The sequence below is a fragment of the Podarcis melisellensis genome, assembly GCF_964234715.1.
Source record: "Podarcis melisellensis genome assembly, chromosome: 7".
Lineage (NCBI taxonomy): Eukaryota > Metazoa > Chordata > Lepidosauria > Squamata > Lacertidae > Podarcis > Podarcis melisellensis.
In genome coordinates this window covers 58,609,049-58,633,653 of record NC_138539.1, presented here as the reverse complement: position 1 = coordinate 58,633,653, position 24,605 = coordinate 58,609,049, and the positions used below count along the sequence as shown (strand labels likewise).

Sequence of the window (24,605 nt, the reverse complement as noted above, 5' to 3'; positions counted from 1 at the left end):
ACCAAAAGGTAAACAAAAACTTGTTTGCACAAAGATGGAAAAGCGATGAAATACCAACTAAACAACATTGGCAAGAAAAACTTACGGAATATGCCAAAATGGCAAAATTAACTGAGAGACTTCGAAATAAGGACAAAAAATCCTTCAAGAAAGACTGGGAACCATTTTCGGCCTACATACAGAATCAATGCAAAGACTTGAACTCATTAGCAGGTTTTGAATAATCATCTACAATTAGCAAAAGTTATATTTTATAAGTTAAAATATAAAAAAGGAAGGGGAAAAGTAATATGCAGGAATGATATTATTGTGAAATTAACCAGAGAAGGAGGTTGAGGAAAATTTTGAAATTGTGAATAATAATAATTGTTATGATGTAATATTGGGGGAAATGGAAAATCGAATAAAAAAATGTATAAAATAAAGAGGAATTTTAAGTACATTGATCAAACATATTTATAGTCCTCTGACTGAGCAAGGTTCCCAAGTGCAGTGAGAACTGTAAGAACATTCAGCCAAATGCACTTAGAATTATCCTTCAAATCTTCCCGCTCACCCCAGAAAGCTCAGGGGCAAAGAGGTTGGGTCTAACTGACACAGCCTTGTACCCCTTCCATGGATAGAATTTTTTTAATGCCTGAACAGGGTCTTAAGTTGTCCTCTTGAATATGTGAAGCCGTAAATCAGAGGTTTGCCACCAGCTCTTGCTCCTTCTTCTACATCACTGTGTGACATTACAAGGGAGAAGCCGGCTGAAGAACAACCGAAGCAAACAATCTGCAACAGTGAGGCATCCTTGATAGCAGCTCCATGCAAGCTAGCGATCCAAAAGCAGCTGCGGTTTGCCATGCGCAAAAAAAGAAGAAGCAGCAAATCACAAGGGTTAGCATGCAAACTGGTCTGAGAAATTAGCTCTCGTTTCATCACAAATGAAAGGGAGCCTGCCATTGCAAGGAAGAAGAAGAAGAAAAGGTGAATTATCCCAGCATATTGTTTTCTAGAAGGAGAAAAACACAGAGTCGGTTTTGATGAGCTCAGATTCACAGCAAAGCTTTTTAATATTTCCTCAGGTCCTAATCAAAGAAGAATCTTTGTCCCACGGGGAAATGTAAGATGAAAGAAGCTGACAGTGATGCCCACTCTACCTTGCCTCTATGGTGCTTTCCCCACCCCCACCTTCCTTGTGTACACGCTACTAAAAATATCTTTGCGGGTAAGAATTGGTGCTGGGATATTAATGAAAAGGCACAAACAAATGCATAAACACACACACACACAAAGTCCGCTGCAGAACACAGCAGACCACCTTTAAAATTTTAACATCTATTAAATTAAAATCAAGGAAATTGACACGGATCGCATGAAAAAAGATAGAGCACCTCCAGCCTATGCCAACTAAAAATAAGAATTATTAATGAAGCTCAGCTTTTCTTCCGCTGTGCACATTAATTATTTATGATAATAATATTCCACACTGCCATATTAAAAGAATTTTCTTTTTCCCAGCTTCCCGGAAAGCTCCATCTTCAGGAACCTTCAACACGTTAAAGCCCACAAAAGAATGCCTCCCTTTCAGTGTATTTATTATACTGGAAGATGAATATAGACTTGGGTTATTAAACTGGAATGAAAAACACATCTTATTAAAAACTTACATGGTGATTTTTATTCTCACTAGTTTCATATAAACTTAATGATGCAGACTGCATTTTTATGCTCATCTATTTTAAAATGGTGCCTGAAGCAAAGGGGGTGGGGGGTGGATAAAGCTTCCATTAATGCCAGTTTGGTGTTTCAAATACAATTTGATGTAATTTACGTCAAATATATGTGAACAGAGAAGGATAATTTTGAAAGCCATTTCTGGCTTTAGATGTAGGCTGGCTCATAGCAGCAATTTGTTGGCATAAGTTCTCCGCAGAATGCGGGGTGGGGGAGAGGAATCTGAATTATTTTGCATAGGATAAAGCAAAAATTGAACATTGGTTGCCGCCCCCCATTGGAATACCCAGTGTATATTACGTTATTTTAAAGATTAGATCAGCCATTATTCATGTTTATAACCCTGGAATATTATGGAACTCATTTAATATATGAACACAGTCAGGTGTATAAGTGGAAGAGAAGCTGAACTTCCCATTAGTGAATGCTATGGAAAGTCTACAGTATATAGTTATGCAGAGCAGTGATATTAAAGTTGTTGTTGGTTATGTGGGCATTTTTATTAAAGAGAATTTGTATACCACTTAATTATAAATAAAACCTCATAGCTTTTTAATGACTCAGATCTATAGAAGATTGGCCATCTTTGTTCCACTTAAATAAATGAGACCTTTAGACAATTAACTTGTTCTGTTTATTTCAGCAAGTCTTGTGCCTATGAAAAGCAGAGTATAGCAAAATCCACAAACAATCAGAAATAGTTAAAATATATAGACAATTTTCGATTTAAAACTCATCTTCTCTTTAGTAGATGTGCCCAAATTTTAATGGCTAAAGCATGGTACTTGGGCGGCTATATTTTCTGCAGCCTTATGAGTTGGAGTCTGCCATTAAAATTGAAACATAGGGTTCACCTGAATTGCCAAGCGCAGTGAAAGTACTGAAGAGATATTTCATATTTCCCAATGAAAATTACAGTGTAGAACAGGGTTTCCCAAACTTGGGTGTCCAGCTGTTTTTGGACTTCATTTTGTTTATTTAATTTATTATAACATATAAAACGCATTTACATTTACACAATACATATACACAACACACTACCTTGTTTTCATAGCATAAAACATACCTTCATTACTCTATATAATACCTACCTATACCATACATATGGGACGCGGGTGGCACTGTGGGTAAAACCTCAGTGCCTAGGACTTGCTGATCGTAAGGTCTGCGATTCGAATCCCCACGGCGGGGTGAGCTCCCGTCATTCAGTCCCAGCTCCTGCCCACCTAGCAGTTCGAAAGCACCCTTAAGTGCAAGTAGACCGCTTTATAGCAGGAAGGCAAACGGCGTTTCTGTGTGCGGCACTGGTGCTGGCTCGCCAGTTGCAGCTTCGTCACGCTGGCCACGTGACCCGGAAGTGTCTTCGGACGGCGCCGGCTCCCGGCCTCTTGAGCGAGATGAGCGACCTAGAGTCGGTCACGACTGGCCCGTATGGGCAGGGGTACCTTTACCTTTACCTTATACCATACATATCAACACACCTACACACCTACCCCACATGGACACCCACCAAGTGATTTGACTTCCAGCTGTTCTTGTTACGCTACTTTATTTTTCCAAACACATTTCATTATTTCTTTGATCTCTTCTTCTATCTTAACTTTACTCTCTTTCACTCTAATCATTTTCTGGAGTCACTCAGTTTTTGGACATCAATTCCCATCATCCCTGACCACTGCCCCTGGTAGCTAGGGATGATGGGAGTTGTAGTCCAAAAACAGCTGGACACCCAAGTTTGGGAAACACTGGAAGAACATGGACTAATGTCCCGACTGAGTAGCTTTCACAAGGACAGTCCCTCAAATGTCAAGGCAGTAAGATAAAACTGACCTGCCATAACTTCTGGTTCACCTCCGAAGGAGGCATGAGGTCCTTTCTGCTCATGCTCAGAACACGGCACTGGTGACAGGATGAGCTGTGGGAGGGGCACAGTGAGGACCCCACAGACACTTTCCTAGGTTATCTAAACTTTCCTAGGTTATCTATTTTTGTGGCTGCTCTTACTATCTCACCACCAGGAAATGACAAATCTGTCAATTTCAGTCTCTCAGTTTCTCTTCTTCCCCTTGCTTAAGTTCAGTTTGCCACATTTCTGCAGCTTGCAGTTTAAAATTAAAGGCCTGATGACAATTTTTCAGCATTTTTGTGTTCATTGCTCCTCATATACACCATTTTGCCTGTGAACAGTGGAGGCTGGTCCATTAGGACAGATGGGGTATTGCTCCACTAACCCCAGACTGCTCACAGCCAACCACCACTTGCCTGACTTACCTCCAGTCCAGGGGACGGCATTCACTGTCACCTTCCTTCTCCATAATCTCAGTGCTGCCATTGCAGAACTCTGTGGGAGGAGGATGGGAGGGAGACACTAGATTCACTGCCACCACCGGTCATTTTGTTGTCCTCCCTGGCTTCTGCCCTACCAGTCCCAATGAGTAGCAGCTGTCCTTGCCAAATACATGTTTTTGCAAGCAGTGTTACCTAATATGGGACATTTTTGTATGTTATTTCCACTCGTAAGCATTTTACACACACTTTCCCCAAATTCGTACATTTTTGTACACATTATTTCATCTGAGTTTTGCATTGCAAAATTCAGAGAAGTGTGAATTTCAGTTGCATTTGGGTTTGAAAAATGCAAACCAAATTGAAATCCTCTCCCATCCTTCATCACCACTTGGAGGCATTTTCTCTGCAGTAGTTGCATGTTCAGACCCAGAAACCTCCCCCCTAAATAAATTCACACTTGACTCAAACTTTTGGTTTGGTTTTTGGCAGAATTTAGGCCACAACTTTATTGATTACAGAAATTACCGTATTTTTCGCACGATTGGACGCACCGGACCATAGGGCGCGCCTAGTTTTTGGGGGGGGAAATAAAGGAAAAAATTTTTCCCTTTATTTCCCCCCCAAAAGCAGGTCAGGGAAACCGAACCAGGTCGAGGAACAGCGGGATAGTGGCGCTGCGCCTCCCTGCTGTCCCCCAAGCTTGTGGGGCTGGCTGATGTCTGCCTAGCGCGCGGGGCGCTCTGCTTCAGGGCGCCCCACCCGCCGGGCAGCAGGCTGCTATCCGCAGCTTGGGGAGCCTTGCGGGGAACTGCTGCAGGGCTCCCCACGCTGCGGATGTATGCCTGGCGTGAGGGGCGCTCTGCTTTAGGGTGCCCCACCCGCCGGGCGGCCGGCTGCTATCCGCAGCTTGGGGAGCCTTGCGGGGAACTCCTGCAAGGCTCTCCACGCAGCGGATGTGTTCCTGAAGTGCCGGGCGCTCTGCTTACAGGGCGCCCGACGCTCCGGGAAGCAGGCTGCTATCCGCAGCTTGGGGAGCCTTGCGGGGAACTGCTGCAGGGCTCCCCAAGCTGCGGATGTATGCCTGGCGCGAGGGGCGCTCTGCTTCAGGGCGCCCCACCCGCCGGGCGGCAGGCTGCTATCCGCAGCTTGGGGAGCCTTGCGGGGAATTCCTGCAAGGCTCTCCACGCAGCGGATGTGTTCCCGAAGCGCCAGGCGCTCTGCTTTCAGGGCGCCCGACGCTCCGGGAAGCAGGCTGCTATCCGCAGCGTGGGGAGCCCTGTGAGGAACTGCTGCAGGGCTCTGCACGCTGCAGATGTCTGCCCGGCGCGAGGGGCGCTCTGCTTCAGGGCGCCCCTCGCGCCAGGCGGCAGGCTGCTATCCGCAGCGTGGGGAGCCTTGCGGGGAACTCCTGCAAGGCTCTCCACGCAGCGGATGTGTTCCTGAAGTGCCGGGCGCTCTGCTTTCAGGGCACCCGACGCTCCGGGAAGCAGGCTGCTATCCGCAGCTTGGGGAGCCTTGCGGGGAACTGCTGCAGGGCTCCCCAAGCTGCGGATGTATGCCTGGCGCGAGGGGCGCTCTGCTTCAGGGCGCCCCACCCGCCGGGCGGCAGGCTGCTATCCGCAGCTTGGGGAGCCTTGCGGGGAATTCCTGCAAGGCTCTCCACGCAGCGGATGTGTTCCCGAAGCGCCAGGCGCTCTGCTTTCAGGGCGCCCGACGCTCCGGGAAGCAGGCTGCTATCCGCAGCGTGGGGAGCCCTGTGAGGAACTGCTGCAGGGCTCTGCACGCTGCAGATGTCTGCCCGGCGCGAGGGGCGCTCTGCTTGAGGGCGCCCCTCGCGCCGGGCGGCAGGCTGCTATCCGCAGCGTGGGGAGCCTTGCGGGGAACTCCTGCAAGGCTCTCCACGCAGCGGATGTGTTCCTGAAGTGCCGGGCGCTCTGCTTTCAGGGCGCCCGACGCTCCGGGAAGCAGGCTGCTATCCGCAGCTTGGGGAGCCTTGCGGGGAACTGCTGCAGGGCTCCCCAAGCTGCGGATGTATGCCTGGTGCGAGGGGCGCTCTGCTTCAGGGCGCCCCACCCGCCGGGCGGCAGGCTGCTATCCGCAGCGTGGGGAGCCTTGCGGGGAACTCCTGCAAGGCTCTCCACGCAGCGGATGTGTTCCTGAAGTGCCGGGCGCTCTGCTTACAGGGCGCCCGACGCTCCGGGAAGCAGGCTGCTATCCGCAGCTTGGGGAGCCTTGCGGGGAACTGCTGCAGGGCTCCCCAAGCTGCGGATGTATGCCTGGCGCGAGGGGCGCTCTGCTTCAGGGCGCCCCACCCGCCGGGCGGCAGGCTGCTATCCGCAGCGTGGGGAGCCTTGCGGGGAACTCCTGCAAGGCTCTCCACACAGCGGATGTGTTCCTGAAGTGCCGGGCGCTCTGCTTCAAGGGCGCCCGACGCTCCGGGAAGCAGGCTGCTATCCGCAGCCTAGACACGGCTAGCGGAGCGCTAATCCCGAAGCTTGGGGCGTGCGGAGCTCAGCACGCCCCAAGCTTCTGGGCGCCGGCAAGGTCTCCGCTAGCCGTCGCGGGGCTCTCCCAGGGCTAGCGGAGACCTTGCCGGCACCCAGAAGCTTGGGGCGCGCTGAGCTCCGCACGCCCCAAGCTTCTGGATTAGCGCAGTGGTCCGCTAGCCCTGGGAGAGCCGGGCGACGTCGCGGGGCTCTCCCAGGGCTAGCGGAGACCTTGCCGGCACCCAGAAGCTTGGGGCGCGCTGAGCTCCGCACGCCCCAAGCTTCTGGATTAGCGCAGTGGTCCGCTAGCCCTGGGAGAGCCGGGCGACGTCGCGGGGCTCTCCCAGGGCTAGCGGAGACCTTGCCGGCACCCAGAAGCTTGGGGCGCGCTGAGCTCCGCACGCCCCAAGCTTCTGGATTAGCGCAGTGGTCCGCTAGCCCTGGGAGAGCCGGGCGACGTCGCGGGGCTCTCCCAGGGCTAGCGGAGACCTTGCCGGCACCCAGAAGCTTGGGGCGCGCTGAGCTCCGCACGCCCCAAGCTTCTGGATTAGCGCAGTGGTCCGCTAGCCCTGGGAGAGCCGGGCGACGTCGCCCGGCTCTCCCAGGGCTAGCGGAGACCTTGCCGGCACCCAGAAGCTTGGGGCGCGCTGAGCTCCGCACGCCCCAAGCTTCTGGATTAGTGCAGCGCTCCACTAGCGGTGGGAGAGCTGGGTCTCCCACTCCTAGCGGATAGCTTCCTGAAGCCTGGAGAGTGAGAGGGGTCGGTGCGCACCGACCCCTCTCGCTCTCCAGGCTTCAGCGAAAGCCTGCATTCGCTCCATAGGACGCACACACATTTTCCCTTGCTTTTTAGGAGGGAAAAAGTGCGTCCTATGGTGCGAAAAATACGGTAACTGGTTGCATAGGCTCTGGTTCAACTATCTCCCTGCCATGCAGATAGCGCTGACCCAGGGCACCAGCATAGGTCAGCCAAGGGTGAACACCTGGATAAGCGGAAAGCCGGGCATGGGCTAACTCCACCACCCAAATTCCCCCTGGACTCAGATATGGGCACAACCCCCTCACAGGGGTTGACCAAACCTTTGAGTCCCTGGATTCCTTTAATGAAATACCCTTCACATAGGGATGGCAAGCGCGTTCTCCCACCCCTATCACTTGAACCAGAGCCTATCCACAACTTTACAAGTTGTGACGATTTGCTATGCGGCAGGCAAAACCCAAATGGCAACAGCCAATCAGCCAAGTGGGGGAAATTCATGCTGTGCCCCTGTCCCAATGACGGACTGATGACACACAACGGCATAGCAAGGTCAAATGCAACAAGCCCTAAAAGTAGGGAGAGGTGGGCAGGTGTTGCGAATGCATGTGCCGAAAGAGGAAGCTCTGGGTCACGTGCATGGGCATAAATAGGTCCCTCGAACCATTTGGACTGCATCCCATTGGCCAGATTGTCCCCAGCTTCGAGGGACCTACCAATTGGGTGTTGTGGCTTACCAAATGTTCCCACCCACAACACAGGGTGTCGGTTGTCCAGGTCTCACTGCAATACGTGCCCTCTTTAAGGGAGGACCCTATTTATCAAACTGAGAGGCCTCCTGTACGAACTGTACAATGCCTAGAAGATGGACCTGTGCAGGGCATGCTGAATTGCTGAGGATGTGAATTCAGTTGCAGCCTTCTGCTGCATTCATCATTTCAGCCTTGGGTAGACTGGCGAGACCAAGGAGAAACTGAATTCCTGCTGACACAGGGGCTGATTTTAGCTTACAAGATGAAAGAATAAATAGAGCATGTACACTTTATGAATAAAAGTTGCTCTTTGATCAATAGGACAGGAATCTTCAGGACTACACTACTGGCAGAAATAAAATCTGGAGCTACACACAAAACCTGAAGCCTGTTTAACTTTCACTGCAACTAAACAATGTTAGCAGCAAGCATAATGGATTGAATCCTCAGCCGGTGTGTGAAACAGTTAAGCACTTGCTTCATTGGCTGGGACCCCTATTATACAAACTGTATTACTGCAGCCAAATGTTCCAGCCTGCTCCAATCTAGCACATCTGTTACAACATATAACTGATTGGTCAGAACAAATTATGACAGCAGAACAAGTGACCCGAAAATGAAAATGCTGGTTACAAATATTGTATGTGTATATATATTTATCAGAGAAAAGAAAATCATCTTTACTTGTTGGACAATTACTGTCAAGTTGATAGTTATCAGTGCAGCTTATGCATTTAATTCCCCGCCCCCGGCCAGCATTATCTCTTGCATTGCACAGTGCTGATCTTACTTAAAAGCATTTTAAAAATATATATTTATTTTGAGAACTTCTATGCTGCCTTTCAGAACACAATGTCTTCCTCGAGATGGCTCACAGTAAATATAAAAACAATTTGAAAATGGCACCAATATCCAAAACATTTAACCAAAAGGGCAGCATGAGTCTTGGTTCCATCAAGATTATCCTCATATGTAGTTAGACCCTATGGATCTTCTTTGTTAATCTCACTAGTGGGTGGTGTGGTAGAAAGGCAGTGCTTACTGGTTTTCCCGACAGTTGAGTTGCCACTGCTTACTGAGGTGTGGAGTGGCATGAAGGTCAGCATGGTGCAAATGCACTCATGGAGCCAATCCAGCGCTCCTGACAGCGCATTTGCACCATGCCAAGCTTCCTGCTACCTCATTTCTCTCTTTTTCCTTCCAGTAAGCAGCAGCAACTTGGGAGATCCAATGGGCAAAGCCTCCATGCCACACCATCCACTACTTGCCAGTGTATCTACAATGTATTTATTTACCTAAGCCTTTTATATGTTTCTTTAATGCCAACTCTGTTGTAGCGTCAAACTGCTTTTCAGTTTGCTCTGCCTCAGCCAGTCCTTCACAGCTACCAGTGTTTCAAGATTTGTACTGCCTCCCTATGATCAGATATGAATGAGAAACAGAGCTGGGTATCATCTGCATATAGATGACTCCGCAACCCAAATCTCCAGATGACTTCTCCCAGCATTTTCATATAAGTTTTGAACAGCATGGGGGACAAGATGGAATGCTGATGAACTCCATCAGCCACGGAGAAGAACAGTAGCATCCCTCCCACAGCACTACCTTCTGGGTCTCCCATCCCTTTGTGATGATCCAGAAGGACACCACAGTTGGTGAATTCAAACAGCAGCACTGAGAGGTCTAGGAGACATTTCCCTGCCAACTCTTGAAACAGGTTACGTACTAGGGTGACCCAGGAAGATTCTATCCAAAAGACGTTTCCTGTCCCAAATCCAGATTGGAAGAGGTGATTCCAAATCCAGATTGGAAGATGATCAGGTTCTTCCAGGACGCCATAGAATATGTGTTCTAGTAGTCTAATCTGAAAAATATCAGGCATGGCTATCAGTGCTTAGAACATTCTTACCCAGGATGCAATGAGCTGATAAGAAGAGATCATGGCCACCATGGTTGAGAGCAACCATCATAAAAAAAACCCTACAGCAACCTGTGCCTTTCAGGTATTGTTGGAGTCCAATACTCATTAGCACCAGCTAGCTCAGAAAATGGTTAGAGATTATGGAAGTTGTCCAGCAACATCTGTAGAGCTACAGATGACCCACTTCTCTGCTAGAGAGAATCACATGCATTTGTGGAAGGCTGGCTATTTCATGTTCCTCTTTACTTCTATGGGGGAAAGCAAGAAAAAGGTTAGTGTATTGAATAATATAATGTGGTCCATTGATTGTATACTTGCCTTTGGGAAGCCTAGGTGCCATGGATTCACTATGTGGCTTTCTGCCAGTCACTTTTTTCAGCCTTAGTTCCCCATCTGTATCACAACAACATTTGCATTCATTTGCAAGAAGATGCTTTCTGCATTTCTCCGCTCTTTGATGAAAGGAGAGGTTGAGTAGCGCTGGAAACATCAGTGAAAAAGGTGAATCCCTAACCCTCCTCTGAAGAAAGTTATGAAGCAAAATGTACAGGTATGCTTCTAAGCAATTTGTGTGAAACGAGCCAGCCTGACTGCTCTTACCATTGGTGTTTCAGTCATTGGTGTTTCAGTCATTGGTGCTTCCCATTACATGAACATAGTAAAATAGACATGAGTGCAGTTATCACAATAATAATCTGCCTGCTATTTCCTGTGTAAGAGATTTGTCAAACTCCTGCAATGTGGCCCTTGAAACTGCACATGTTCAGAACTTCATTGCTGCCATCAAAGGGAAAATTCATGTTTTTGCCCATTGTGTATTGACTCTCCCTAAGGGTGTTTGGGGTTTTTTTTGGTTCTTTCAACCCAAATTGACTTTAAATTCAGCCAAGCTACACATACATATACTATCCAAGCTACTTCCAAGCATAGATTTTCTTACAATCTCAGTACACTTTTGAACCATGGTTGGTAAAAACAAACAAAACGAGTAGAGGATAGAAAAATGATGATTTGCTTTGTTTTGTGTTTTAAAGGAAATAATTTGATAGATTGCCTTTCAGAAAAAGATTGCTATGCATTTTGATAATGGCTTCACATATACAGTAAGGTATCTCCTTTTTTCCCTAATGAATGGGCAGTCCACTGGCTTTCAACTTCATTCGTTCCTTGATGCTATATTAACATATGCGGTGTGATATGCCTGGAGTGACAACGTGCCCTTCAGGCATTAAAAACATGGGTCTTGTGTCCACACTCTTCTTAGCCACCATGATTTAGTAGAAGACTTGTTCTGCTGTCAGATTCGCCAATTTGAGACTCATCTCCCAGTGAAGTATATATGCTGATGAAAAGCTGCTTTAGCAGCAAAGAGACTGCTAATTGTTTGATTATACAGGTCTTCACATTAATGAAGCACTATTCCATGGATTTGGAGCATGGCGTGCAACCAAATTACCACCCCAGCACTCAAGCTGTGAAATCTGATTATTCATTAGCCAGTCGGTGAGTGGTACAAACATCTCCCTCTCCCCCAACAAAACCATCAAATGAAAGTGACTGGGGTTTTTTTTTTATTCCACCCCCCTCCTATTAATAAGAATATTAGGTTTCAGGATTTTTTATCTTTAAACAAAATCAGTGATAGTAGCCCACTCAATAGCATTAAGAATTAGTATATTAGAGGAAACAACATAAGAAGTAGCATTCCACACACACACACACACACCCAAACTGCTGCGCATATCATTTATCGTCCAAGTTTGTTTGTTTTTATCCCTGTCATCCTGCCCTACACCCCTCAAGGCCTTTACTTCCCGGAGCTCATCATTGGTTACCTACTGTGGCCCATTTTACAAACTGAGAGACCTCTATATCCTCCCCCAAACTGACAAGATGAAAACAGCAATTGACTTTAAACAAAACAACACACCGAATCAAAGTAAGGACGGCTCACACTGTGTCTTCTTCTACAAGACTGACTGGGTCCAAGATAAATGAGTCTCTAAAAGTCATTCAGAGCTTTTTGTTTTTAATTACTTTATAAATCTTGTTCTTTTAGCTGGGAAAATATCACAAATTCCCTCTCCACCTAGTGTAAATAGTGAGTCATTTTGCTGAGAGTAATTGGAAAGGAAAAGACAGTATCTCTCCCCCACCCTCCCACCACATCCCAACTATTCTGCATCTCCCCGACATATTTTTTATACCAGCAGAGCATAGACAACTCCAACCTGAGGGAGATTCCCACTCCAGCTAGACTGTTTATACAATAAATGTATCTGGGATCGGTTACAAAGTGAGATGATGAGTGGAAATCCTTCCTCACATAGAGGCGAGGTACTCCTGACATCTTCAGCAAATGGGATTATCTGTAATGAGATTACACATAAAGAGATTAAGATGTGAACTGACGCTCCTAGGAGATACAAAGGGGGCTCTGGAGACAACAGAGAAATGAGGTGTCAGAAGCAAAGGGTGGAATCGCTTCCTTAAGAAGATTTTTCATGATAATGATAATGATCACATTGTTATAATGACGCCTTTCATCTAGGGACGAACCCCCAAGAGCGGCATGAGTTATGTACGCGTATCTTATTCCATCACTGAGCAGTACCCACCTCTGTGTGGAAGACAAGAGTAGATCACCAGTGGGCATCATTAGACTGGAACAGTCATGATGAATTCAGCCAAAGGAAGAGAAAATGTAATGGATGGAATTTGAAAGAATCCGATTGAAATCTCATTCCAAATATGAGTTTATCATATCAAGAGATGCATTAGCGCATTAAGAGAAACCTCTTAAGCAGCCAGATAACATTTGGTTGATTAGATTTTTAAAAAGCACAAATGAAATAAATTGATTGGGGGACAATTAAGGCATTGCACTAGCACCCTAAAAAATGAGATGTACAAGCAGAAAATTACATAAAAGCATTTATTTACTTACTTACTTACTTACTTACTTACTTATGCACATTTATATTGTTACTGTATAAGAAAAGTTCCCTTTTTGCTCACAAAGCAAAAATAAGAATATGACATTAAAACTACAAATATCCCTATTTTCACCTGAGGAATATTGGAGGGTGGGTGGGTGTACGTGCACGTGTTTAGAAACCTCTGCCTTTTGCATGGTGAGAATGTAGCCCATTGATGAAAGGTAAGACTCACATTTGCTGCTGGCCCCAACCACCAGTGGCATGTGGCCTTCAGAATGTTGCCCAGGAGGGAATATGACCTTTGAGATGTGATATGGGAAGGGTGGACTTGGGCTGTTTGTTGGGCTATTAAAATTGTGCATCTCCATCTATATTCAATCTTTGCCAGTAAATCCCCAGTGATCTCTTTCCAAAGTGAACCCAACCTGGGTAACCCCTGAACCTTTGGACTTTTCACTGTTTAGAGAATTGGGGCGTATGTTACATTGCCATTGCCATCATGGCCGCCTCCGCCATCCTGATGCCCTCCAGGTGTTTTGGACGACAACTCCCATCAGTCCCAGCCAGCATGTAAGAGTGGAAGGCGGCCCTTGTTGGAGAAACACCGCTCCAATCTTTTAGCTTATTCCCTCTTCAGAAATGGTGACCATGCCTGCAATTCATATTAAATTCTGACAGAATTTGTTTTAAAAGTTACAGACTTTTAAAACGTTCTTAAAGCTAAACAAAAGCTAATCGATTGATTTGTTTGAAATTTGGTTTGATTAATCCACTCCAGATGGGTTCCTTTGCCTACAATTTCATCCACTTTTCACAGTAAAAAAAAAGGGGGGAATTACAGCTCTTTTTTGATCCCCCATTGTAATCAATGTGGGCCAAACAAAGCTCACATTTAAGAGATCAGATCTCATTCCAGATCACAAATCTGATCAGAATGACACAGAGCAGATCTGAAACAGATCGGGTTGCATCACAATACTATAAAATACAGGTACAAAGTGAATATTGTGGTCACTGCAGTCCCCTAAAATATACAATTGTTTTAAGAAAAGGGTTCTGGTTCGCCAGAAGCAGCTTAGTCATGCTGGCCACATGATCCAGAAGCTGTATGCCGGCTCCCTCGGCCAATAAAGCGAGATGAGCGCCGCAACCCCAGAGTCGGTCACGACTGGACCTAATGGTCAGGGGTCCCTTTACCTTTAATAAAAGGGGCATGTTGTGATCTGCCTCAGAAATCTGTTATTTTGGGTATGTTGTATATAGTTTTATATGGGTGTGAGTTATCTTTGATAATGTTACCTTTGAACTTTTTTGTTTTGCTTTTTTGAAGATCTGTGCTTGTGTGAAGTTTTAATCCCAGCCAAACTGAAAACTTGCTTTGCCTTCACAGAATCTGGACTGTTAACATTCCCACAGCTGCCCTCTGCTCCCACATTGGTTAGCTGGAATGTTTGTGAACAATATTATGTGCCCATCACATTAACTCAGTTAATCAATATCTGGTATCTGAAAAAGTGTGCATGCACACAAAAGCTTATATCAGAACAAACTTACCGTAGTTGGTCTATAAGGTGCTACTGAACATTTTTTTCCCCAGTTAATCAGTGTTAGGGGCTTCACTACCACAAGCAAAATGAAACAGGGTGCAGAGCTGCCATCACAAAACATTCCTGCAAACCTCTGACTGAACCATCCTAGATTATCAGGCTAAGGCCAGACAAAGTTGTATCTTATTAGGGAGCAAACACCACAGCACTCCATGGACTACTTCTCAGTAAACATGTTTAGGATCACACGGCACATCCAATCAATTTGAAACTTACTTTGCCCAAATCAAACAACAATTTGCAAAGGCAGCTTCGAGATCAAAGCACAGAGTTTAAAGGTGCCCCTCCATATTCCTTCTTTCTTTTACTGAAGGCTTGAGAATGCTTTCATAATCTTGCCTCCAGGTGCACTTTAATGTCCAGAGGATGAGTAAAGGAGTGTTTACAAATTAAAATCTCTAAGCTCCTATGGAAGACACTGTCCACAAATCACAGTCAACGGCTATGAAGAAAGCATAGCTTGCTGTACTACTTTGGAATTGCCCTGAGCCCCATTTCCATCTGAGAGAGATGCATTCAACTTTTAAGTGACTCAGTTCCCTGAGGCGACAATCCTGAGACAACCTTTGAGGGGCACATGTGGTGGGGCTTTTGATCTCTCCGCACTCCCAAATATTAGTTCTCCGCAGTGCATCATAAGCTACCGTCAGATGCTCCCCACTTTCTAAAATGGTTTGTCAATCTGAAAAATGCAGGTTTTGGTGGTAGGAAATTTTTAAGAAGAGGCCCTGCCTGTGTGCACAAAACTGTTTGCATGGTCCTCAAGAGTACAGCTTCAGTTATTATTTTACTAGCAACATGTATGTCATTTGAATAATACAGGAACCCATGGGAAATACCGAATTTTTCCAAGTGCTTCTTTCCACTGAGACACATTACATCTCTCTTTGGGTTAGTTAGTTAGTTAGTTAGTTATGCATTACGTTCTACCCTTACTTCCATGGGAGTCCTGTCAGTGAGAACCAGGCTGCCATGTCTGAGGGGGCAAAAGGCACATTTTCCCCTCACCTGCTTCACTTTCCTCCTAATAGAATATCACAATTGCTCGCTTATCGGGGGAGGTAGAGTCAAAAGAGTGTACTTGGGGTTAAACCCATTCCAGGCCCCTGGTGTCTCCAGTGACTCAAACTATTGTGAATGCAGACTGTTGCTCCTATCTGCATCTCAGGGTCTATTTCGTGGTCATTGTAGAGTGTCACAGAATTTTGGGAACTGACGCTTCTGAAGAAGAAAAACGAAAGGGAAAGTACCAATCATAGAAAAAAGAAAGGAGAATATTCTTTTACTGGATACTTGGCAGTTATCAGGCCCAATGCATTTCAGAATAAATCTTTCTTCCAGGACAGAATAAGAGTGTCATGAAGAAAAAATTCTCCCAAAATGCACTGGGGCTAATAAACTTTGCCCTGAACACTGGAGATTTCCTCCTTTCTTCTTCCTGTGTGGGTGTCAGTGTGGCCTGCCACGCACCTTGTAAGCTAGCCTGGTGTATTATGGCATGATGGAGGATGCTCACTTTTGCCTGTGTTGAAGACATATTCAACTGCAGGCTTGTTGACTTTTGTACATGAAGTTGTGGGAGGTGCCATTTTGTCCTTTGCCTCAGGCAGCAAAAGGTCTTGGAGTGTCCCTGACTCATTCTCTTGGCTATAGATGCTCCCCAGGAGCTGCCAATGGGCCATTTCTCTTCTTAGACTGGAAGACACCATCAAGACTACCAATTTTCCAAAATGGAAAAGACTCCCTCTCTTTTTAGCAATTCCACAGGAGGGAGGATTTGGAAAGGACTTCTCATGTCACGCCACTGCTGTGTGAAATCTCTAGTGTGAACTCTATTTTCTGTAGTCCGATTAAAGGCTACAATTGCCTTGTCCCATCGCAAGCCTGCAAATCCAAGTCTACCTAAAATGAGAAGAGATATAAGCCTTTGTTTGGAAGGAATTCATTTTATTATAAAAGGGAGAAACAAATCAATGAAAGCTAAACAAAGAAGCAGAAACAATGTCTGCAAAATTATATTACCAGATGTTTCGCCAGCCTTTACCGCTTTGTTTTATATTTACATCTCTTGCTTGAATGGCAGCCTAGTAACTGCAGCATACTTTGAATGGTTCTACTATTTTCAAAGTGATTTTGCTGCTAATTGAAATTTTCACAAAACGGAAGGCTGTGTTTTCAGAACAGGTTACCATAGTAAAAATTGCCCTATATTCCTTGACACGGACATGCCTCAGGGTAAAATCCTACTGAATACTCAGAAATAAAATGGCTTTATGTTCCCACTCGCAAGGAGAGATGAAATAAATGTTTATCTCTGAACTCAGTTCATTTCTTGCCAGTGCCATAAATTGCCAAAGGAGTTTGTGTTATAGTGCTTAAATTTACTATGAGAGGAGGAAGAAGAAGAAGAAGAAAAGAGGAGGTAAAATTTGGGTGTGCATATTTAACAAAATATCAATCAAATGCTAACAGCCTCCACCAATTGGACCTAGTAAATACATTACGTGGAAAACAAGTTATATTGATTTTTGGCAAAAAAAAATAATATACATGTTATTTATTGCAGACACACCTTCTTCCATGTATTATACTCATTGTCGGGGCATGCAAACAGACTTATGGTAGGTATTTAAGATCAAGTCGCTTAATATATTTAACCTTAGGGTCAGTGGAGAACTCAACAGGACTTGGGGGATGGTTAGTCTAGGGTCCCATTCAACAGAATGAGCAAAAGGAGAAGTAAGAACATTGGCATAAGTGAAGTAATACACATTACAATTTTGTCCAAAGGGGAACCTGTATGACCAGAGTCTAAATTACCCAAGTGTACCACTGCTTAGGGCCTACTACAGACCCTCCAGCTGTCCCTATTTTCCAGGGACAGTCCCGTATTTACAGAAGCCATCCCGGTTTCTGACTTGATCCCAGAATGTCCTGCTTTTCCTCAGGACATCCCTATTTTCATCAGAGAGGTGTTGGAGAGTATGGAGTTATCCCCCAGTCAAGGTGATAAGTAACTATACAACCTTTAGAAGACAGGTTTAATGTTTTATTATGTTTTTATATGCGGGAAGCCACCCAGAGTGGCTGGGGCAAGCTAGTCAGATTGGTGAGGTACAACAAACAACAACAACACAGTGATACCTTGGTTTAGTTTATGAACAACTTGGATTAAGAGTCCTGCAAACCCAGAAGTAGGTGTTTTGGTTTGTGAACTTTACCTTGGAAGCAGAACATGTTCCGCTTCATGTTGAATGTGTTCCATTTGTAAACTGAGTCCCCCGCTGCTATGGGAAAGCACAACTTGGTTTAAGAACGCTTTGGTTTAAGATCGGACTTCTGGAACGGATTAGGTTCATAAACCAAGGTACCACTGCAATGGAATAGGACGCCCCTATTTTCATTGTAGAAATGTTGGAGAGTATGCTACTACACTGAAAACACCTGTGGCAGGTCAGCTCCATTATCCATCAAGAGTAGTAAGCCTATGTCTGGAGTGTACTACTTTAGAATGCAAATGGATATTTGCAGGAATAAATGCTCCTACTCCAACACGCACACATTCATGAACATATACATTCCCTGTAGATTAACAATCTGGTATGTTCTTTTACATGTGTAACCATATAACACTACAAGCCTTTTGAGAAGGCACCTGAGTCTCTTGTGAGTTGCCTGGTTGCAAGCTGAAGAGATCATTTCACCCCTGTATTGACCATGCCCAAGGGACACTGCCAGCGTATAACATCTTTCACAATCAAGGGTGCTCAAGGAATGCCCTTTCAGGCTGCTCTTTGAAACCCCCACTCACCAGATAAATGGTTGTTTCCAAGGGGGCGGGAGAGAATGCCTTTATCAACCACAGAATCACAGAGCTGGAAGATTCCAAAAAAGCCTCAAGACCAGTTGCAGTTTTATAAGGCAGTAATAGTACTACTCACCAGTTTATCTGCATTCTCTATACTCCAGGCCAGAGTAAACATGAGTGGCATGTGTTAACCCAAGTTAAAAGCTACACATGGAAGAGGTTGAAGCTAATGCACTGCCTGCCCTGTTCTACCACTGACCACCATGCCCACCCCAGCCTACTATAGGGCAAAACTCAGTCTTGATTGCTGCAGCTGGAAAAGATATGGTAGACCAGGATGCACAATAGCTATGCTTTCTCTTGCTGCTTGTTAGCTTTTGCAGAGCAGGCAGGAAGACTCTCTGCACTGAATTCTGACAAACACACACATCTGTAAAGTGTGTGTGTGTGTGTACTTTTCTATAAACTCAAAATGTCGAACAACCTAGAACATCTGATGACAGGGGTAACAGAAGTATGTTGTCATTAACGTTTTATTAGGGTGTTACATAAAAAGTAGAGATCTCACAAAAGGGTGTAACGAAAGCATGAGAAAGGAATCAATCCCACATCATGTGACATTGAAGAAGATGCCAACTCTCTGAAGTTTATGAAAAACCTACTCTTATATGGATGGCAATAGTCTAGGAATAGTCACCGTACTTGTACTGAGACATGGAAGAATCTTTCTCAATATCTTCATGATAAAAGGACCTTAGGTTACCCTCACCTTCTCTGTGGAGCATTAATGTGGAACCAATGTCACAAATGACCAACCATTATGAGAGCATCAGATTTCAAATGGTGTGGAAATAATGTATCAGAAGGACTTTAACTCCATCAATCATTTTTGTGTCTTAATCTTGTTCTCTCAAGGCTAATGAAACCAAAGATAGCAATGTCACCTGGGTTCTGAAAAGTGTGGGGAGAAAATGGCCTAAAATGAGCTGCTGAAGCTACTCATTTTTCCGCTATGGTGGGTACTACTACAGCTATGGAGCTGTGCAATCCTTTGCACCCCCTTCACACTGCACAATATGCTTCTCACGATACAATACATATTACAAATGTTGTCATAGCCAAAACACAAAGTCAGTTTTGAGGGTTCATTTTTAGGTAAGCAAAAATAATTTAAGAAGACTAATAAATGTTTTAGCCAAGTTCCACTCATACCTTCCTGGCATCTTCAGAAAACATTAATGGCCACTTACCAGTCTTCATGGTACTGGCATTGGATGTTCTGCTGAAAGGCTATGGTTGGTGTGAATAGGTGGCTGAGGCAAGGCTTTCCTGTAACTTGAAATTTTGAGGCAAATTTGAAGATTCCTGCAAAGACGAAGGGAAAAAAACTTTCAAGGAGCTCGGAAAAAGCAAGAAGCAGCTCAAGATGAGTAGCAACATTTCACAGAAGAATTTTACATTGGCCTAAGTACATATTGAGTTGGTTTGTATGGCACAGTAAGCCAAACCATAGCTTACTGAGATCACAGAAAAGTGCAATTTCTAGAGATGAGCTCACAGCTGCTCTGTTATTCAAATCCTCTTATGCTCTGCCATGCCAAGCTAAGACAAGGTTTAGCTTAGCATGTTGCTTCCTCACTAACTAGGTTTGTCCTGGACTACAGCTTGGGGTTAGAGTTTAACCACGAGTCATAGTTCGAATGACAAACTATGTCAAACACTAGCTCAGCTCGCTATGGAGTGCCATTAAAAGGGACCAGGGGAGATCAATGTAGTTTTGTACAGTTTCAGTAAGCCCTGGTTTAGCTTACGGTTGTATATACCAGGCCATTATACATAGGCGCCGACTCCATGGGGCCTGAGGGGGCCCGAGCCCCCTCAAAAAATCGTTTGGGGGGCTCTGCCCCCCCAATAATTTAAGAAAATTATTAGTTATATTATGCTTTGTAAAATCACAAAATTATGTTGGTATTTTTTATTTTCCTTGTTTGACGATAATTACCTTTTAAAATACATTCAGTAATGAGTTAAAACAAAGCCACTCCTGATCTAGAGAGGGGGTGGGGTTGCGGGCTCTCGACCCATCAACAATCTCGCGGGGCTGGCGTCAGCCCCGCGAGAAGTGGGGATTCCCCCTAGCTCATTAATATTCACCGCCCACGGCGACAGCCAATCGGCTGCCGCAAAGGGCGGGCCCTCACAGGTTCACTTAAGGTCGGGGCAGCCCGGGGCTCGCCCCTTTTGTTCCCCCAGCAGCAGCGGTTTGGAGGTCTTGGGCCCCCCCAATATTTTTTATAAGTCGGTATGGGCCCCCGCCCCCCCCAATATTTTTTATAAGTCGGCACCCCTGCCATTATATAGTTTATTTCAGAAATCATGAAATATTTTCCTACCTGATGATTTTAGTTTCGAAAAGAAAAAAAGAAAAAAAAATATGACCTCATCAAAGTCACTGAGATTTTCCCACTGAAATGCAAGAAGATGAGATTTTTACTCTACTGCATTCTAAATTATGTTAAGCAGATGTTTGCTTTTTAGAGGAGAGAAAATTTCTAGTGCCTTATAAGATACTAGTAGTCAAGGGGGCATGCTTAGAATACATTATTCTATACAATATTGGTCTATACGGATCTCTGGCCAGAAGCAGCCTGTTTATTACATGGGGCTTAAGGGGCAAAAAAAAATAAAAAGGTGTATTCCTTGTGAAATGCTGAAAGTTAGGTTTGAACAGCCCAAGGTTGTTGGGGGTTTTCCTACCCTTTGGATCAGGCTGCAGTTGTAACCTGCTTCCCAGATTTTCTTTCCAATACATTTTTCCAGTGAGAAGCCCCCTTAGAACCTTAGGGGGAGCCCAGCTGGGTCCGGTGTCCTCTAATCTTCATTAACTCTAATTTCATTATTACCTGTCCTCAGATGACCTCAACTTCCCTCTGTATATTTCTGTTTATCCCCATAGGAAATTAATTTCTGTCTCTGGCTGTAACCCATCCATCTTTGCGAGCCCCAAGGCAGAGAGATGGAGTAAGAATTGTTCCCTTTCCCCATCACTAACCTCAGCACACTCCAGCAACTGAACCGAGTTCTTTACACATCTCTTTGTTTCAAAAAAGTTCATAGTTTTAGCTCTTAAAATGTGACCTACTTCTATAACAAATGTCCATATCAGCTCTTGCCATTTCTTTTCCTTCATCATTAATTATAAGAATTGTTTGGGATTATTCCACCCTAGCAAACGCAACTACCCTGCACAAAACAGTACAGTCATGGGGAAAGAATATAAAACATTGTGTATAACATTTAAGAAAATTTAAAAGGGTTCAAAGCAAGGAGAGCAGGGGATTCAAACTGCAAAATCCCAATGAAACACGTTTAAAAGCTTGGCATTTAAGGGCACTATTAAAGAGTCCAAGGTTGGATGATTCCACAAGTGACATCTTATGCATGCTTATTTAGAAGCAAGTTCTTCTGAGTTCAGCCAGGCTTACTCTCAGAGAATCACACAAATAATTGCATTTTATATAGCCGTTTATCTATCTACAACTGTCTACAAAGCATTTGAGCCTCCCTTGCTTTGTCAGGTCAGCTATGAACACTGTAAATGTGGGTGAGAATTCAAACGATAAATCAAATATATTGTTATCAGTTTGGGGTGCTGAGCTGGGTGCCATACCCCTCTAATCCTTGGATCCAGCAAGTGTTAAAATTTAATCAGTTCTAATACTTGGAATAGTTAAGCTAGCCTCCTAGCCAGGTGATAGCCTGTGTGATAAGCCATTAAGTGGAATTAAGGTGCTCCGTGCAAGATGGCAAATTGGTGGCGACTCCTCCCTCAACAGAGTTTAGAGTAGGGAGTTTGGGGAGCAGTGATGTGACATAGATGGAAGGCATCAAGCTGGAGAGAGATCCAAAGCAATGTTTGATTTCTGCTTGAATCCAAGCCTGCAGCTATGGGAGAAACAAGACACTTTGGGGGTGTTTATGCTGTGAACCCCTCCATCATAGCCTCAGCTTGTATCCGTGTGTAAATAAACCATATGTCATAAAGACAACACAGTCTCTGCAGTACCTCATTTCCAAAAGGAAAGTTGATCACTTGGTATGGGCCTGGAATCTCTGGAATCTCGCACTGCTTGGAGACTGAGGTGGCACACATGGTATGTTGCAGCCATTAGAGCCAATTTATGCTTCATATGTGAAAAATGCCCTTTAGCTATTCCATGTACCATTGTGATGATTTGCTTGCCTGTTGTTGTTTTCAACTATGGCTTGTAAATTTACTTGCTCTCTGCCCAGATAATGTTCGGTTATTGGGTGGTGTACACATGTGTAAATAAAATATTTCTTCGTTTGTATGCAAGCTCACCTTCCAGTTAATTGTTAGAACTTGCTGCTCTCGTTTTCCCATCCTCTTCCTTTAACTGCCTTTATCTTATTTTCAGTTTCTGAATAACCAGCGATCACATGACAACAATCAGTCAGAACATCGGCCGTTTCAGCTGCAGGAATGTATCTGTCCAGTAGCTCCCAGGCACTAGTGAATGGAAAATAAAAGTTTCGAAAAACTGCCTGCAATCCTCCCTTGACAGCTGTAGAGAATACTGCCCTCTGATTGGACTATGGATTAAGTGGCACGGCAATAACATTTTATTTCTGCCCTGTACCTGGCTAATGAGTGTGCTTGGCACTGATCAGAAATAAACTCACAAGAAAAAGAAGAGGAAAAAAGGAGAGATGGGGAAACAAACCCTTCCTTTCGCTCTATGCCTTTGACAAACAGCTGAGGTAATAAACAGCGAGCTTTATGGCCTAATTGCATTTTAATCAATTTGAGCTCTGAACTGCATTGGAGAGGCTGCTAACTTATATTAGAATCATGTATGGGTTTTATTACACCAAGTTCCTTCCATTAATAGGTTGACTATAACTAAGCCACATGGGGCTACCTTGAGTGTGGCCTTTCACTCTAGAGGAGTTTGCCAAAGATACTAGGATACTAGGAGTTTGCCTAGACGATACTGGAAATATACACTAATCAGGTAAGCCTCCTGATGGCTTACAAGGACCTAACCTGAGAATTACATCAGCCTCTCAGCAATAGTCACGGAACTGACAGGAGATGCCAAAAACACCACTCCAAGCCATGGTTTGACAAGGACTGTATCAACGCCAAAAAAGCCTTGAACACCAAGCCTTCACGTCCAATACAACCCCAGCCTCTGCAATGGATCTCCTGTATCACAAAAGGCAATACAAAAAACTGCTGACCTGGAAGAAAAAGGAAGCAACAACAAAGAACTGGACACGGGTTATTCATGCAGCCAAATCCAAAAATCCTGCCCTTTTCTGGAAGACCATAATACTCCTTCATACTAGCAGTCCACCAATGGCAGACTGTCACATCTCGCCAATGACCTGGGAGACACACTTCCAAAAACTCTACAGGGACACTGATGCTGAGAGAGATCAAATCTCCCTAAACATAGGAGGTTTTTAAAAAATGTTTAATGTTTTATTATGTTTTTATATACCGTATTTTTCGCTCTATAAGACACACTTTTTCCCTCCTAAAAAGTAAGGGTAAATGTGTGTGCATCTTATGGAGCGAATGCAGGCTGCGCAGCTATCGCTGAAGCCAGAACAGCAAGAGGAATTGCTGCGCAAAGCCTCTTCAACAACATTTGATTCTAAATTTTTTTTTTCTTGTTTTCCTCCTCTAAAAACTAGGTGCGTCTTATGGTCAGGTGCGTCTTATAGAGCGAAAAATACAGTATGTTGGAAGTTGCCCAGAGTGGCTGGGGCAACCCAGTAAGACGTGTGGGGTATAGATAGTAAAATTATCATTAGGGAACGGGATGTCCCTATTTTTGTCTGAGAAATGTTGGAGGGTATGCTGCAAATATTGTTGTTTTTCCTTCTTGGGAAGATAACAAACAGGGTATAGCTTAAGCCCATGCTTACTAGGGAACCCTTTAACTACCGGTACTCATCACTGGACCATGAAAAGTAATAATCAATACATGAGTTACTTAGGTCAGACAAGAAACCTGCCAAATGGCAGGCAAACAGGTCTTGGGGAGTTTTTGGGGTGGTTCCTTTCTGGTGGAAATAATTGCACCTCATCTTACAAGTTTGACCCAACAGCCACAACAGAGCTCCTCTTCCGAGCCCTCTCTCCCCACTCTGATGTTTGCTCTCCCCTTCCCTATCACCTCACCCTGGCATTATGATAACATTCCTTTTGCTTTCAGCAGATGTTTGTTTGCAGCATTTTTTCCTTAAAAAGCAATCCCACTTTGGTATATGCCACCTCTTAAAGGTCCCTCT

At 44.7% G+C, this 24,605-nt stretch overlaps 1 long non-coding RNA gene across 1 annotated transcript; it reads right to left on the bottom strand.

Annotated features, from left to right (window-relative positions):
• Nucleotides 1-12,111: 12,111 nt before the first annotated feature.
• LOC309374597 lies at nucleotides 12,112-24,354 on the bottom strand. Its single transcript, XR_014170640.1, has 3 exons — nucleotides 22,645-24,354; nucleotides 19,532-19,646; nucleotides 12,112-12,296 (listed from the first exon to the last, which is right to left on the bottom strand). It is a non-coding gene; the product is annotated as an uncharacterized lncRNA (long non-coding RNA).
• Nucleotides 24,355-24,605: the final 251 nt, after the last annotated feature.